The sequence below is a fragment of the Oncorhynchus gorbuscha genome, linkage group LG09, assembly GCF_021184085.1.
Source record: "Oncorhynchus gorbuscha isolate QuinsamMale2020 ecotype Even-year linkage group LG09, OgorEven_v1.0, whole genome shotgun sequence".
Lineage (NCBI taxonomy): Eukaryota > Metazoa > Chordata > Actinopteri > Salmoniformes > Salmonidae > Oncorhynchus > Oncorhynchus gorbuscha.
Genome location: NC_060181.1, coordinates 48,471,602 through 48,481,879, shown reverse-complemented (window position 1 = coordinate 48,481,879; position 10,278 = coordinate 48,471,602).

Genomic DNA, 10,278 nt, shown 5'->3' with positions numbered 1-10,278 from the left:
CTGTAGGTCTCCCTAGCCTGGTGGGTCCTGTGGCAGCCCCACTCACCAGGCTGTCTCTCCAACTCCTCCCTCCAGGTTCTTCCCGCCTGTCAGTCAGGAGCTGCCAGAGGCACCCTTCAGTCTGGAGCTGCCAGAGCCGCCCGTCAGTCAGGAGCTGCCAAAGCCGCCCGTCACTCAGGCGCTGAATGGAGGCTCATGCCTATATCCAAGCTCCCATCAGTAATGTAGTACACTGTAAATATATATATATATATATATATATATTCAGGGGCTTAGTAAATATTACCCACTAAAATGCAGGTTTCTGGATTTACTTCAAGATTTGACTACCTTACTTGATATTTTGTTAGATTTTAGATTGTTTTGTACTTTTTACCCTTATTTTGTGAGATCCAATTGGTAGTTCCAGTCTTGTAACCCATCACTGCAACTCCCGTACAGACTCGACAGAGGCGAAGGTCGAAAGCCATGCATCCTCCGAAATATGACCCCACCAAGCCACACTGCTCGCATAACCCAGAAGCCAGCCACACCATTGTGTCAGAGGAAACACTGTACAGCTGGCGACCATAGTCAGCGTGTATGCACCCGGCCCACCACAAAGAGTCGCTAGAGCACGATGGGACAAGGACATCCTGGCCGGCCAAACCCTCCCCTAACCCGGACAACGCAGGGCCAATTGTGAACCGCCTCATGGGTCTCCCGGTCGTGGCCAGCTGCGACACAGCCTGGGATCGAACCAGGGTCTGTAGTGACGCCTCGAGCACTGCAATGCAGTGCCTCAGACTGCTGTGCCATACCTTACATTATTTTTGATGTGTTCAAAAAGAATGACATTTGAAAATGCATATTCATTTTATTATACTATGTTTAATTTACTCAATGTTAATAATATTTACTCTTAATTTAAGAATTTGTAGTTTTTGCAACAACTTGCCATGTGGCTGAATTTTTTTGGAGGATTGTGTGTAATTCAAAATCTTTCGAATGTATGATAGTTTTACACAATGTTATATGCAAGTTTGAAGAAAGAAAAGCATATTTCTATATTAGTATTAAGTAGCTTTTTATACTATGAGGTGTAATGGATCATGATGAACGGATATCAAAACCATCAGACAAATAGATGTTCAAAGATCAGACAACCCAATACAACATACAAGAAGATCATAAAAGCACAACTGCATATCAATCTGAAAGAAAAACTCCATATTTTGGGATTATATAAACAATTGACTAATGAAAAAAATCTAAACATAGTTTTCGGTGAACATCCCTGCACAATTTCAATCCACCATTTATTTAATAAAGCAAAGAGTGTTGAAAGCAGTGTTGTCAATTAAATAAAATGAGTAACTCATTTAAATAAAATAAGCAAGCTATGTTTATTTATTGTTTTCAAACCAAAGAGGATTACTGAATTTGTTGATGTGTAGATTGCGCCGACAGACACGGACACCCTGTTTCAACTTTGCAGTATTTTTTTGTGTGTGTTATTTCTTACAGTGCCTTCAGAAAGTATTCATACCACTTGACTTATTCCAAATTGTTATGTGTTACAGCCTCACCTATTTACACTACTGGTCAAAGGTTTTAGAACACCAACAAGGGTTTTTCTTAATTTGTTACTATTTTCTACATTGTAGAATAATAGTGAAGACATCACAACTATGAAATAACACATATGAAATCATGTAGTAACCAAAAAAGTGTTTTTCAGAAATTGTTGCAAAAACTGAAATATAACAGTTACATAAGTATTCAGACCCTTTATAGACCCTTTATATTCAGCAACTTTGGCAGTGACTACAGCCTCGAGTCTTCTTGGGTATGACGCTACAAGCTTGGCACATCTGTATTTGGGGACTTTCTCTCATTCTTCCTTGCAGATCCTCTCAAGCTCTGTCAGGTTGGATGGGGAGCATCACTGCACAGCTACTTTTGGGCCTCTCCAGAGATGTTCGATCGGGTTCAAGTCCGGGCTCTGGCTGGGCCACTCAAGGACATTCAGAGAGTTGTCCCGAAGCCACTCCAGCGTTGTCTTGGCTGTGTGCTTAGCGTCGTTGTCCTGTTGGAAGGTGAACCTTTGCCCCAGTCTGAGGTCCTGAGCGCTCTGGAGCAGGTTTTCATCAAGGATCTCTCTGTACTTTGCTCCATTCATCTAAAAAACATCCACCACCACCATCCTTCACTGTAGGGATGGTGCCAGGTTTCCTCCAGACATGACGCTTGGCATTCAGGCCAAAGAGGATAATCTTGGTTTCATCAGACCAGAGAATCTTGTTTCTCATGGTCTGAGAGTCTTTAGGTGCCTTTTGGAAAACTCCAAGCAGGCCTTCATGTGCCTTTTTACTGAGGAGTGGCTTCCGTCTGGTCAATATACCATAAATGCCTGATTGGTGGAGTGCTGCAGAGACGGTTGTCCTTCTGGAAGGTTCTCCCATCTCAACAGAGAAACTCTTGTTAGAGCTCTGTTAGAGTAACCATTGGGTTCTTGGTCACCTCCCTGACTAGGGCCACTGTGTTCTTGGTGACCTTCAACACTGCAGAAATGTTTTGGTACCCTTCCCCAGATCTGTACCTTGACACAATCCTGTTTTGGAGCTCTACGGACAAATTCCTTCAACCTCATGGCTTGGTTTTTTGATGTGCACTGTCAACTGTGGGACCTTATATAGACAGGTGTGTGCCTTTCCAATTCATGTCCAATCAATTGAATTTACCACAGGTGGACTCCAATCAATTTGTATAACATCTCAAGGATAATCAATGGAAACTGGATGCACCTGCGCTCAATTTCGGGTCTCATAGCAAAGGGTTTGAATACCTATATAAATAACTATTCAAACATTATGTGCAATCATTTCTAAAAACCGGTTTTCGCTTTGTAATTATTAGTTGTTGTGTGTCTGATGATGACATAAAAAAAAAATATATTTTAGAATAAGGCTGTAATGATAAAAAAAATGAAAGGGGTCTGAATACTTTCCGAATGCACTCTCCTGTTGCACTGGGCCGGCCTGTTTATATAATGAATATGAAATGAAATCGGAGGGCAGAAATTATTCATTATTACCAGCAGCAGTGATGTATCCTAAAAAAGAGATGGTGGAGAGATGGAATTCACATTTTTCTGCTTTAACAAATAGCAGATTCTCCAGGAGACACTGGAGGACTTGTCGGACGTGGAGACCTGGGGCCATGGAAACCCCAATACCATGGGTACCTGAGGAGACTTGATGAGCATGAACTGCATAGACTCACTGTGGTTCCCTGACACGCAGGTTGATAGGACTAGTATTGTGGGTGACTCTGCCTATAGTGCACCCATCCAGTGCTCTGACGTCGATGGGAATGTAGAGGGGCTGAGTGGGGTTGCCCAGCTCTGACACCAGGGTAGTGTCCATAAAACTCTCATCAACCCCAGAGTCAATGAGTCCTTAGAGAGATATCGACTGGTCGTCCCACAGCAGGATGGCATGGAGAGGGGTGTGAGTAAGGGGAGAAGGAAAATACTCTGTATTGCCCACCAGAGTACTCGTACCTACTGATGAGCCTGGTCTTTTACTGGACAGGTAAACACGTAACGACCGGTAGTCCTCAACACAGACAACTCTTGGTGTTAAGTCTGCGTAAACTTTTGGCTGGAGACAACCTAGCTCTGGCGAGTTGCATCGGCTCCGGAAGAGGCGAGTCGGTAGACCTCGGAGACTCTAGGGGCAACTCGGGTAACCTCGGAAACGTTGATGCCGGGGACTTTCAATAATCTGTGAAGGAACGTGTCGAACAGGGATTCTGGGTTCCAGCCGGGGTGGCCTTGAGAGATGCGCTGTTGACAGCGGGGTTACTAAGTGGCTGGGAGGTTACTGTCGTGGCTGGCTGCCTCACAGACAATCAGCGGAATTGCTCCAGCAATGTATTCAAGGCATGGTCATGGCGCTCCGCCAAGGTCTGGAATGCTTCCATAAGACCTCAAAGTAACTCCTCGTGTCTGCCAATGGCTCCTTGGGAGGAGATGGCGTTGAGGAGCTGGTCCGAGTCTGCTGAGTCAGTCATGGCCAGTTCATACTATCAGGACTCAGAATAAAACCCAGAGGCAGACAGTTCAAATCACATATTTTTATATACAAAACAGGGGGTAGGAAAAAGACAGGTCAAGAGCAGGCAGAGGTCAGTAATCCAGGGCAGTGTCAGAAAGGTACAGAACGGCAGGCAGGCTCAGGGTCAGGGCAGGCAGAATACTCAAAACTAGAAGGGACTAAAGAGAACAGAAGGGACTAAAGAGAACAGAAGTATGGGAATAAACACGCTGGTTGGCTTGACGAGACAAGACGAACTGGCAACAGACAAACATAAATACAGGTAAATGCAAAGGGGATAATGGGAAAAATGAGCAACACCTGGAGTGGGGAGGAGACAAGCACAAGACAGGTGAAACAGTTCAGGGTGTGACACCCGCTCACTACAAAGATATGTGCCCTTCCTAACTCAGTTTCTGGAGAGGAAGGAAACCGCTCAGGGATTTCACCATGAGGCCAATGGTGATTTTAAACAGTTAGTGTTTAATGGCTGTGATGTGAGATAACTGAGGATGGATCAACAACATTGTAGTTACTCCACAGTACTGACATAATTAACAGAGTGAAAAGAAGGAAGCCTGTACACAATTAAAATATTCAAAAATATGCACACAAGGCACTATGGTAATAAAAATCAACATCTCTCAAATGACCTACTCACTTTGGTGTTAAATTACTTGAGTTATTTTCTGAACAGCTTCTCACTTCACACACTAATTTGTCGCAAAAAATGACAGTTGGAACTCAAAAAGTGAAAATATGTCATTTGTGTTGCTAATCTAACAGTTACAGTGTTTTTTACATTTTGCACGCGCCTTCATCCAAAGGGAATACAAAAAAATTATATTGCCTGAAAGAATTATATGGATTTAATATTTGTCAAATTATTGAGCATGTCCTCAAAAGTCAAATAAGCATCAGAAATGTTATTTATTTACCATATGAAAATGCATATCAAGATCCTGATATGGGCCTCAGCCAAAAAAATATGCATTGTATGTGCTGAGAAAATATGCTACTCATTCATATATTTGTATGTACATATTCTTATTCAATCCTATACACTTGTGTGTATAAGGTAGTTGTTATGACATTGTTAGATTACTTGTTAGATATTACTGCATGGTTGGAACTAGAAGCACAAACATTTCGCTACTCTCGCATTAACATCTGCTAACAAATTAAATTAAATTTGGATTTGATATAGGCCTACTGTCAGTATTTGTCAACATATAAAGAAAATAAAATGTCCACATAGGCCGATCTCAGAATATTTAATGAGCCCATATCTGGCCATACCATGTATGATATCCCGAGGGAATTCAAAAATGATGTGTGCATGAAATATTTGTCAAATTATTGAGCACATGCTGAAAACTCAGTAATCATACTTGTCAGGATCCGTATATGGACCTCAGCCAAGAGATGCATATCTGGACTCAATATAGTTTAATATCTTGAATGTACTGAGAAAACACAGATATGCTACGTATGCAGTCAGTATTTGTCAAAAAATAGTATGTCATATCTCAATATATCAAATGAGTCCATGTCCAGCCATAGGAAATGTCCATGTGTGATATTCGGAGTAATCCCATATCATGTCTAAAAAACACATCTGGAATCAGAATTTGTCAGGATATGTTGCATATTCACAAAACTCCAAATATGTTTTAGGAAATGGTCTGCATTCTCTAGATGATCAAAAACATGTCACGTAAAGATATCCCGTGATATGGACCCTTTCGCCCAGTGTGTGGCCAAACACATGGGCAACCTGCAGTTTAGAGTCTGGGAGAAGATGAATGAGATTGGGACCTACACGCCCTTGATTCCAGACCCAACACTTCCCAACACCATCTCATCCTGTCTGAGGGTCTGACCAGTGTGAGACAGTGACGAAGACAGTAATGATGAGATTGATAAAACACTGTCAGAAAGGTTTGAAACCTTTTAAAATGGTCCTGGGCTCTGAGGGCTTTGACCAGGACACACAGCCGGGACATTGAGGTTGGGGACAATACTCAATGGTCATTGGGTGTGGTGACAGAGTCTGTCCAGAGGACGGGAGAAGTAGAGAGTGGGTACTGGCAATTACGATTCATTGGTGAATACGATACACATTCCACAGTAGAGTCAGCCACTCAGCTTACAGTGTGACAGAAACCCCAAAGGATCAGAGCGCAGCTGGGCTGGGACTAGCCAACTAAACTCAATTCCACAATTTATGATGGAGTTGAGCGGCGACTGGTGTGGGCGGACTTGAGCGCAGACGTCACATAAAATGTTATTTTTTTATCAAAAACGACTGATTTCAGCACCCAAAGAATAGCCTGCAATTACAATTATGGGCATACCCGAAGAATAGCAGCAAATTACAATTGCGGGTTATTCTTTGGGTGCTGAAATCAGTAGTTGTTTATAAAATGTCGTCGGATCTCAACACCAGTGTAAATCTTGGAGTTTAATCAGCTACACTGGGACAGAAGTATGCTGTCATTGTATGACGTTGATTATGATATACATCGACACACGTTCATACACAAGTCCACTGAGAGAGTCTTTCCTTTTTTCTTAATGGGTGTAAACTCCACCCACTGAGGATCTTACCAGTGAAGACCTCTGTAGACAAAGAAGATTATGTAAAAATTAATGAATATGATTCTGAAGACAATGAAGAATATTAGAGACAGCGACAATGACTGTTCAATATTCGATCATGAAGCTGAGTATAATAGATTCCCTGAAGAACGAAATGATGAAACCTACTGATATACCATTGAAGAGGTTTAATTATACAGGTATATCAATGTAGAATCATATCGTTCTGCCAGTGGAACTACACAGTTAAAGTTAATATTGTTTCTTTCTATTTTTGTAAAGACCTACTCTAAGGGCTCTATGTACTCTAATGCCGGATGTGGAAAGTGTTTTGGTGGCTTTTAGGAAGAAAATGCAATGATGGCAGGTTATAATGTAAATGTGACTGAACAAAATTAACTTGAGAACCATCATATCATCTTAAAATGTCTAACTTAGTTATATAATAAAGAGTAACACATTTTACAACCCCACTGTAACATTAAGCTGTATGCATCCCAGTTGTAAGGAATATGGTGGGTATTATGTTCAGCTTCATGATTCCATGTATAATTTGCTGAAAGGGAAGTACAAAGGCGGTTGTTCATTTTACTGCTGAAATTTTTAATTAGTGTAATGCACTTTAACACATTAAATAATTGATTTACATTTTAAAGGAGGCTGGTCTGATCCTCATTTACACATATTCTATTATATTATATTCTATTATAGGGTAACACTATGATTATAAAACACACAAGTGCCTAAATTGGAACTCAGTTGCTGTACATTAACATGCTATACATGACATCAGAGCTCCGGTTTTCCACTTCACAGGGCTGTATGGGTTTTGACTGACAGCCATTATAAACTTCAGCACAGCGCATCAAGAAGACCCCACCCTTCCCTCTAATTTGGCTACTTTTCCACTTTTGCACTTTTGATGTTGTCTGAGTGAGGAAAAGGCTGTAAATGGAGAGAAGTCAATGTGTTCTGAAAGATGAGATTTAAGTATGCCCTCTAATTCTCTCTTTCTTTCTCTCTTTCGGAGGACCAGAGCCCTAGGACCATGCCTCAGGACTACCTGGCATGATGGCTCCTTGCTGTCCCCAGTCCACCTGGCCGTGCTGCTGCTCCAGTTTCAACTGTTCTGCCTCCAGCTATGAAACCCTGACCTGTTCACCGGATGTGCTACCTGTCCCAGACCTGCAGTTTTCAACTCTCTAGAGAGATACTCTCAATGATCGGCTATGAAAAGCCAACTGACATTTACTCCTGAGGTGCTGACTTGTTGCACCCTCGACAACTACTGTGATTATTATTATTTGACCATGCTGGTCATTTATGAACATTTGAACATCTTGGCCATGTTCTGTTATAATCTCCACCCGGCTCAGCCAGAAGAGGACTGGCCACCCCTCATAGCCTGGTTCCTCTCTAGGTTTCTCCCTAGGTTTTGGCCTTTCTAGGGAGTTTTTCCTAGCCACTGTGCTTCTACACCTGAATTGCTTGCTGTTTGGGGTTTAGGCTGGGTGTATGTACAGCACTTTTGATATATCAGCTGATGTAAGAAGGGCTATATAAATACATGTGATTTGAAACAAGCAAACCACACATCCGTGTCCAAATTTGCATTTCATATTTCCATATTTGAAATCTCATGTTATTTACAATATTAATGTTTATCGCTGTGTTCGATCCACAGTTACAAGGATAACATGCGTTGTAGCCTGAGTTGTGCTGAAGAGAATGAGCCTTCGTTTCTCATATATATTTCTCATATTTTCTCATATATGCTGCTCCACACGCACTTGAATGCACTGAATGACTCCATTCTATGCGGACCAAAATAACAATCTGTTTGTCTGAAGTGCCTTTTGAAAGCCTAACACTGTAGTATCTTATTTTACAACTTAGCTAGCCATGCTGGCAATAAAATAAGCTTTCAAATGATGCCCACCTGACCCAGATTGTGATTAATAATGGAACATTTTTGGATTGCATAAACAAAACCAGTATTGGGGACGCAGGCTGTGTTCCAAACAAAAATATGTGCTTGCTTTAGTTGCTCAATGGAAAAGCTAGGTGAGCTCAAAAAAGCAAGCGCCTTATAGTTGAAGTCTCTTTCCTTGACAGTTTCTTGTCTTTGTACCTGGAGTGTATATCTTAGACCCACTTTTACAAAACTTTAAATATAATTGTCATCAATAAATACAAAATGTACTGTAAAGTGTTTTGTTCACAGAACATCAACATGTTGTTTTCATCAGAAGACAAGTTGCAAATATTTCTGTCAATCAGTAAATACTATTGCACAAAATTGTAAATGGGTTATCAGTAGTCAATCATGTAAAATATAGGGAATGTTCTAGGGCTCTATTCAATCCGCATCCGGGACAGGCACATGTAAATGATTTTTTTCCAACATTGTGGACATGCAGAGATGCAGAGAATAGAATTGTGTTACTTCTACTTCTAACGAAATTTGGGTTACTCCTAAGTCATCATCTCCAACATTGTAACCTTCCATTGCAGAGTTTTGCTTTGGTGTGGGTTTTGGCCTATGTGTTCATATCATTTGCGTTCCTCCACTGTATTTACCTTTCCTTATTTCTATTGGGAATTATGTTACTGCTTGCCGATGAAAAGGCTATACAAACCTATGAGCAGACTAGTCTTTTAATTGAATACATGGGATTGGATTGTGATGATACCGATAAAAGAATCTGGCACACTTTGCTTATTTTCTATTTTGGTTTTGATTAGGGATTCGTTGTATATTAAATTGTATGCTTTCAAGTAGAGAAATTTCCCATAATTCTGCACCTTTTGAAAGGTACATAATTTTGTAGCTACTCGAACCCGGGTCCAGTGATTGTCAAGCTGACACCTTAACCGTTGCGCCAAGAGTTCCAGACCTGTGTGAAGTTGCTAGGTGTTGGGTTAAGGTTCCTACATTACGACCTTCTTTTTGGGAGAGAGTGTCCCCAAACTTCTCTATACCATGTCCCTCATGGGTACACGCCTCTTCAATGGCCTCACGGGCGCCATTTTTACATTTTACATTTAAGTCATTTAGCAGACGCTCTTATCCAGAGCGACTTACAAATGGGTGCATTCACCTTATGGTCCTTCTGTAGCTCAGTTGGTAGAGCATGGCGCTTGTAACGCCAGGGTAGTGGGTTCGATCCCCGGGACCACCCATACGTAGAATGTATGCACACATGACTGTAAGTCGCTTTGGATAAAAGCGTCTGCTAAATGGCATATATTATTATATTATTATTACATCCAGTGGAACAGTCACTTTACAATAGTGCATCTAAATCTTAAAGGGGGGGGTGAGAGGGAATACTTATCCTATCCTAGGTATTCCTTAAAGAGGTGGGGTTTCAGGTGTCTCCGGAAGGTGGTGATTGACTCCGCTGTCCTGGCGTCGTGAGGGAGTTTGTTCCACCGTTGGGGGGCCAGAGCAGCGAACAGTTTTGACTGGGCTGAGCAGGAGCTGTACTTCCTCAGTGGTAGGGAGGCGAGCAGGCCAGAGGTGGATGAACGCAGTGCCCTTGTTTGGGTGTAGGGCCTGATCAGAGCCTGGAGGTACTGAGGTGCCGTTCCCCTC